The sequence below is a fragment of the Mesoplodon bidens genome (genome assembly GCF_964165515.1).
Source record: "Mesoplodon bidens genome assembly, chromosome: 1".
Classification (NCBI taxonomy): Eukaryota; Metazoa; Chordata; class Mammalia; order Artiodactyla; family Ziphiidae; genus Mesoplodon; species Mesoplodon bidens.
This window is the reverse complement of record NC_138176.1, coordinates 14,993,126-15,001,349: the sequence shown is the minus strand read 5'-3', so window position 1 is coordinate 15,001,349 and position 8,224 is coordinate 14,993,126.

Genomic DNA, 8,224 nt, shown 5'->3' with positions numbered 1-8,224 from the left:
ATTATTCTTTATTTGGGGCCAAATTACTGGCCGGGGTGGGAGTGAGGGGCTGTCCTGGTCACTGTAGGATTTTTGGCAGCATCCCTGACCTCTATCCACCCAATGCCAGTAGCACCCCATCCCTGAGTTGTAACGATCAAAAATGTCACCAGATATTTCCAAATGTCTTTGAGGGGCAAAGTTGCTCCAGCTTGAGGACCCTGGTCTATTTCTACCCCAGTACCTCATTATTCTAATAAATATGGCTTTATTGTATATTTTAGTATCAGCTTAGACAAGTTACCCTTCTCTTGTCAGAATTTCCATGTTTAGACTTCTAGAACTTAGAATCATTTGGCAAATTAAGAAAAAAATCCTGATATGAATAATTATAAATCAATAAAGTTGTTACATTAAAAAAAAGTTCTGTCAGGATTTTATTGGGTTTGCATTAATTCAAATATAATCTGATAAGAACTGACATCCTTCTTTACATGCAGCCATCCTCTTCACATGTTTCCACTGAATTGGGCATTTTTCTGATCCCTTAGTAGAGTCCTATGATTTTCTTTGTAAAAGGTAGATTTTCTTTGTGAAAGGTAGAGTGGCACTCTTGCCTAGTGGTTAAGGTCATGAACTTTGGTTCAAATCCTGACTCTGCTGTGTTCTATGAATGACCTTGGGAAGCTATTAAACCCTTCCACAGCTCAGGCCTTTCAGTTACAAAATGAGTATAGTAATAACACATAACCACAGTTTACTTTGAGGATTAAGTGATAGCATAAAAAAATCCCTCACCCTCAATAGGTATTTGCTATTAGTTACTCTTGGGACTCCTAGATATTTAGTCTCTTATTGTTTTTGTGAGTAGACTCTCTTTTGTGATATGAATTGCTTCCACAGAAAGGAATCTGTTGAATTTTGCATATAACGTTTATAACTGACTACTTTACAGAATTCTCTTATTGTTTTCAATGGTTTGTTCATAAATATAGTGATAGTATCTGGAAATAAGGGAGTATTGCCCCCTCCTTCCCAGCTGGTGTATTACTTGTTACTGAATTGTTGCATTATTTAACACCTTCAGAACAACTTAAATTATAATAAATAATGAGCATCCGGTGTAAATGAAAATGCTTCTAGTCTTTCATCTTTAAGCATTGGTTCCCGAGAAGTATTATTGTTATGTTAAGGAAGTAGCTTTCTATCCTTACTTTCTAAAGTGTTTTTTAAATGAGTTGTTGTTAATGAAGAGGTATAAACTTTCAGTTATGCAAGGTGAATAAGTTCAAAAGATCTGTTGTATAACATTTTGCCTATTATGTATTATGTGTACATAATATGTATTAAGTGTATTATGCACTTAAAAATATGTTAAGAGGGTAGATCTCATATAAAGTGTTCTTACCACAATAAAATAAAAATTAAATTAAAAGAATAAATGTTGAGTAAAAGGGTAGACAGATCAATGGAACAAAAGACAAAGACCCAAACAAATATGGAAATGATACATTATGAAACTGGCATCTGCAGACCAGTGGGAAGATTGGATTTTTCAACAAATAGTGCTTGGACAATTGGTTATACACATGAAGTTGGACCCCCCTACATCATACTATACATTCTAAAAAATCTATTCCAGGTGGGTTAAGACTTAAATATAAAAGGAAGAACTATAAAACAATTAGAAGACAGTATCAGATATCTAACTTCTGAGTTAAAAAGGATAACTGACAAAGAAAATAATATATATTTAATTACACTAAAATTAAGAACTTCTGTTCATGAAAAGAAAACATGAAGAAAGTAAAAATCCCACAATCCCACAATCAGAAGGATATAGTGCAACATTTGTAATGAACAAGATATTTTTATCCAGAATATGTAAGGAATGCTTACAAATACAACAGAAAAAAATAACGAAATAAAAAATGGTCAAGAGGCACTTACAGAGGAAAAATCCCAAATAGCCAAAGAAAAGACACTTAGTAACATTGATAATCAAGGAAACACTGACTGAAACCATGAGGTGGTTTTACTGCCAACAGATTGGCAAAACTATGAAAGTCTGATAATATCCAGTTATTGTGAGAATGTGGAGCAACCAGAACAGTGCTGATGGAAATGTAAACTGGAACAATCTCTTTGGAAATAATTTGACACTATCCAATAAAGACTAAGAACAAAAGACCCTACAACCTTTCAAGTCCAGCCCCAGATCTGAAAGCACACAATCACAAGGTCATGTATAAGAATGTTCACAGCTGGGCTTCCCTGGTGGCGCAGTGGTTGAGCATCTGCCTGCCAATGCAGGGGACACGGGTTTGAGCCCTGGTCTAGGAAGATCCCACATACCGTGGAGCAACTGGGCCCGTGAGCCACAACTACTGAGCCTACGCGTCTGGAGCCTGTGCTCTGCAACAGGAGAGGCCGCGACAGTGAGAGGCCCGCGCACCGCGATGAAGAGTGGCCCCCGCTCGCCGCAACTAGAGAAAGGCCTCGCGCAGAAACGAAGACCCAACACAGGCAAAACTAAATTAATTAATTAAAAAAAAAAGAATATTCACAATTCTTGTAACACTAAAACCAAATACAATCCAAATATCAATAAACAGAAAAATGGATAAATTAATGGTGCTGTAATCATACAGTATAATACTATACAGTGGCAAAAACTGAACCAAAGCTACACGTAACATGGATGAACTTCAAAGACACACTGTTGAATGAAAAAACCAAATCGCAGAAGAATGCATATGTAATGACTGCATTTATAGAAAGTCAAAGATATGCAAAACTAAACAGTATATTTGTAGGCATATAAACACATATTGTGTTTCAAACACACACAGTATTTTTTTTAAAAGCAGGGGAGTGATAAACAAGTTTAGATTCATGGCCACCTCTGATCGAGGAGGAAAGGATGGAGTGGAGGAGGGTCATGCAGGCGATTTGTCCTGTTCCTTCAGTGGGGTGCTGGATACAGGGTGTTTCCTCATATACGAGCTCAACAAATACTTATTCAGAGCTCTCAGTGTGTCAGGGGAAATGACAGTGAACAGAACAGACATTCTGTTCTTTGGAGCTAACTTCTGGTGCTTAGAGATAGGTAGACAACAAACATGATTAATAAACAGTATATGTTATTTAGTGATAGATGCTAAGAATTTTACAAATGAAGCACAGAAGGAGATGAGGAAGAGTTGACTGGGGTGAGTTGAAATTGTATATAGGGTGGCCAGGGAACGCTGGCTGTGGAGGTGGCCTTGGGGTGAAGCCCTGGGGACGTGCGGCTCAGCCAGAGAGCTGCAGGCAGAGGAAGGACTGAGGCCTGAGATGGGAGAAGTCAGCCCTCCAGGAATAGCAAGAAGTCAGGTGGCTGGAGCCAAGTGGGGGAAGGGTGAGTAGGAGGCCAGGTGGGAGGGGCCAGGTGGGAGTGGATCTCAAAGAAGATTTTGGTTTTCCTCTGAGGGAGACGTGACACTATTGGGAGGTTTTGAGCAAAGGATTAACAGTCACTTTATCATGATTCTTTATGCCATACACATATTTTACAAGTATTCTTTTGTGACAATTCAATGTGAATTTTTAAAGCTATTTAAGAACTAAAGTAAGTCCCTCTCCCTCTCCCACGCCCCTTCTCTCTGCTTTATTCCCATGGATTTATGGAATGGGAGATAGGTGAACGTGCAATTCAAACGCTGTAATTAGTAAATAAGCTTTGAACACAGTTATAAATAGCAAAGGCTGTTGTTATTAGGGATTCGATGGTATGTTTTCTAAGTAGCAAGCTGGAGAAGCTGTGCAGAACTCACCTTTGTGACAAGCCCAGTCTCTGGCTGTGACAGAAAGGTTAGAAAGGTTAGCTTGATGTTTGCATGACCAAGTGCCTTGAGGAATTAGGACTCTGATTCTTAGAAGTTTCTTAGAAGCTTCTGTTCTCTGTTTTAACCCAGTTCTGAGATAATGAGAGCTCATTAAAATCCCCGTGCAAGATTTTACAGGCAGCTCGTGTGACTAAGCCTATTGTACAAGATAATTCACTCTTCCTCTGTCCATAACTAATCGGATTTTATCAGAACTAGTTCTTTTCTCTGTGTGTGTCATTACAAGCAGGTCACTCACCAAACTTCTTGATCATTCATTATACACTGGAATCAGGCAAGTACATATTCTTTTGTTTCTGGCTTCTTTCACTCAGCGTGATGATTTTGAGATTCATCCATGTTCGTGCATGTATCAGTAGGCCACTCCTTTATATTGATGAGTATTATTCCACTGTATGGACATGCCACATTTTGTTAACCCATTTATCTGTTGATGGACATTGGGTTTTCCCTGGTTTGGCTATTGGGAAGAAAGATGCTATGAACTTTCATATGTAAGTCTTCATGTGGACACGTTTTCATTTTTCTTGGGTAAATACCTAGGAATAGAATGACTGGATCATTTGGTAAGTGAATGTTTAACTTTAAGAAACCCAGAAATATTTTTTCCTAAGTGGTTATATCTTATTACATACCTACTAGCATTGTATTTTCCAGTTTCTCCATATTCTTGTCAATGCTTAGTATTGTCAGTCTTTTAAATTTTAGCCAATCTAATAGGTATAGTGGTATCTTATTGTGATCTTAATTTGCATTTCCCTGGTTATGCTAATGTGTTCAATGGTATAAAGGAAACTGTGTCATAAAGAATGAACACAGAGAAAAACCTCAGAAGAGAAATAAAAACTATAAAAAAGAATCAATTGGAAATTCCAACATGAAAACATAGAATATATGAAATTAAAAATTCCACAGATGGGCTTCATAGAAGATTGATAATGATAGAGGAACTTGAATATAGATCAGTAGAAATTATCCAATCTTAAGAATAGAGAAAAAGATTGAAAAAATAATAAAGAATAGAGCCTCAAGGGCCTGTGGAACAATATCAAAAAGCCTAACATACTTATTATAATTTGAGTCCTAGAAGAAAAGAGACAGGTGGTACAGAACAAATATTAGAAAAAAATTTTCCAAATTTGTTGAAAGATGTAAATTTATAGATTCAGCAAGCTTAGCAAACTCCAGGAAGGATAAATGCAAAGAAAACCACACCTGGGTGCAATATAATCAAAATGCTGAAAACTGAAGATAAACTCTTGAGAGCAGCCAGGGAAAAACAACATATTACACATGATTTAAATAGCTGCTCACTTCTCATCAGGAATCTAAAGGCCAGAAGAAAATAGAATGTCTTTAAAGTGCTAATGGAAAAAAGCCATAAAGCCATATATCTATATCCAGCAAAATATCCTTCAAGAATGAAGTGAGAAGAAAACAAAAACACTAACCCAAAAATATACATGCATCCCTATGTTTATAGCAACATTATTTACAATAACCAAGATATGGAAGCAACCTAACTTTCCATTGATGGATGAGTGAATAAAGAAGGTGTGATACACACACACACACACACACACACACACACACATATATATATATATATATATATACACACGAGGAGGCTTGCACAAACACACACATAAAATGGAACAAGTGGAATACTACTCAGCCATAAAAAAGAATGAAATCTTGCCATTTGCAATAATATAGATGGACCTTGAGGGCATTATGCTAAGTGAAATACGTCAGACAGAGAAAGACAAATACTGTATGATCTCACATGCGGAATCTAAAAACAAAACAAAACAAAGCAACAACAAAAAACCCCAAGCTCATAGATACAGAGACCAGATTGGTGATTGCCAGAGGTGAGGGTGGGGGTGGGGACAGGTGATATGGGTTAAGGAGGTCAAAAGGTACAAACTTCCAGTTATAAAATAAATAGTTCATGGAATGTAATGTACAGCCTGGTGATTATAGTTATAGTCATATATTACATATTTGTAAGTTGCTTAGAGAGTAGATCTTAAAAGTTTTCATCACAAGAAAAAAGAATTGTAAACTATGTATGGGAATGGATGTTAACTGGACTTATTGTGGTGATCATTTTGCAATATACACAAATATTGAATCATTATGTTGTACATCTGAAACCAATAAGATGTTATATGTCAATTATACCTTAATTTTTTAAAAAGATTTTGAAAACAGCTAAAAGAACCCATGCACTTGAAGGAGGCCCTGAAATTTAAGTTCCATTGGTAAATCTGGCTTGGGATGATTCCTGCTGGTATTCTGATTGCAGAAAAGTTTGTTTCTCCTTTTTCAAAGACATAATACCAATCCTTAAAATACACGCCTTCTGTCTCGTCTGTCTTGACTAGGGCTTAATAACCATACTTCTGTTCCTCATTCTATTGCTATTTCTGTTCCTAATTGCTATTTCTCAACTTGGATTAACTTGAGAGCTAACAGAAATGGAAGTTTCCTGGGAAAGTCCTTTACAATGTAAAAGTCCTCTGCCCTCAACAACCATTCTTCTGTCGCCTGAATCTTACTGTACGCCATAATTTTAGGCAAGAATAGTATCTTTACACTGAATTTTTTTTTAACCTAGAGGACTCTTCCATCTGCATCCAGAGTACTTTCCTCAGTCGTCTGAAGTCTCTCTTGTTAGGGGGTCTTTTATTCCTCTTCCTGTCATCCCTAATCCACACATTAACTACTTTTCTGAGTTATTGCAATTTCATCCCTTCATGTTCCTGCTTATAACTAACTGGCATAATAGAAAGATTGTGGAATTTCAAGTCAGAGGATCTGGATTTCAGTCCTGACTTACTCTACCTCCTGGCTATGTTGTCTTGAGTAAGTCACTTAGTACCCTGTCCTCAATAGCTTGTCATAAAATGGGGACAAAATTATCGTGAGAGAAAATCATATGGGAAAGCAGTTGCAAAATAAAACAATGTATCTTAAAACGAGAATGAAGTGAAATGAAGCCATTTTCAGATCAAAGAAAACAAAGCGAATGCATGTTCTCCAAACTACAAGCTATTCCAAAGACAGAAACTTGGAATGAAACACACTGGAAATGGTAAATATGTGGGCAAATAAAAAACATCATCTTTCCACTCATAATTTTTTAAAATATGTTACTTGTTTTTAACATCGTTCTGTGGGATGTGTCATGTGATATACATGTAATAGATATGACAACTATAGCATAAAGGACAGTGAAGGGTGGGAAATGGACCTATGCACTTACAAAGTTGTTAACGTTTATGTGAAGTGGTACAATATTAACTCTAAGTAGACTGAAAAATTAAAGATATATGTCTCCCTAGAGCAACTACTAAAAACCAATAGAGAAATTAAAATAAGACAGTAGAAATTAAAATCGATGAATTTATATAATCAGAAATAACCACAGCAACACCTGAGGGGAAGCCTGGGACATAATTTAAGGCCATAGGTGTGTGGCAGGAGGGGCACAGTTCCACCTCTAGTGATGAAAACCGCAGTATTACCTCTTGCTCAGCCCCAAAGTCGGGGGGTTCAGGGACTTTTCCCAGTACTTGAGAATCAGAAGGATTTATTCCAGATAGATAGATAGATAGATAGGGATGTTGATAGAGGTGGAGAATACTGTTACATTAGAGAATAGTGGGGAAAGCATGGAACTGACCGGGGCTTGGAGTCTGGTCCAGACTGTGCAGTAACTGGTGCTCTGGCCCTGGGCAAATGATTTCCCCTCTTTGAGCCTTGGCGTCTCCAATTTTGGTGAAATTGAATATGTTAAAAATTATTTCTAAGATTTCTTCCTTTACTAAAAATAGTATTTGGAATGAGGTTAGGGTATTTCTAAAGTAATTATTTTTAAGTTTTGGGGTTTTTTTTAAGGTTTCCATCCAGCACTAACACAGTAGGATTTTATTTTTTATTTTGTTTATGACATTCTCCTCTAATCATAGACTTGCCACCTTTTATAGCTCTGGTTGAATAGCTGTATGTTTTCATTTGAAATAACTTTCCACTGATATACATTAATGGCAGAGATTAAAAAGTCTTTTGATTCTTTTTTAATCTTTTAATCATGAAAAAAACCCAAAAAACCTTTCTTCACTTCCCTTCAATATATATATTTAGTTGAGGGGCCCTCTAGTGGAAGAATCTTGTATATAGCACTACAATAGTTAGCCTGCTTACAGATTTAACAGCCCATGATACTACGTTTTATACATTAAAAAATAAAATATCTATGCCTATATTACAGTAAAATTCTAAAAATTCAGTTTCTCACTCAGAGTAAACTTCTGGCGAATTCAATATTAAAATATATGAGACTACATATA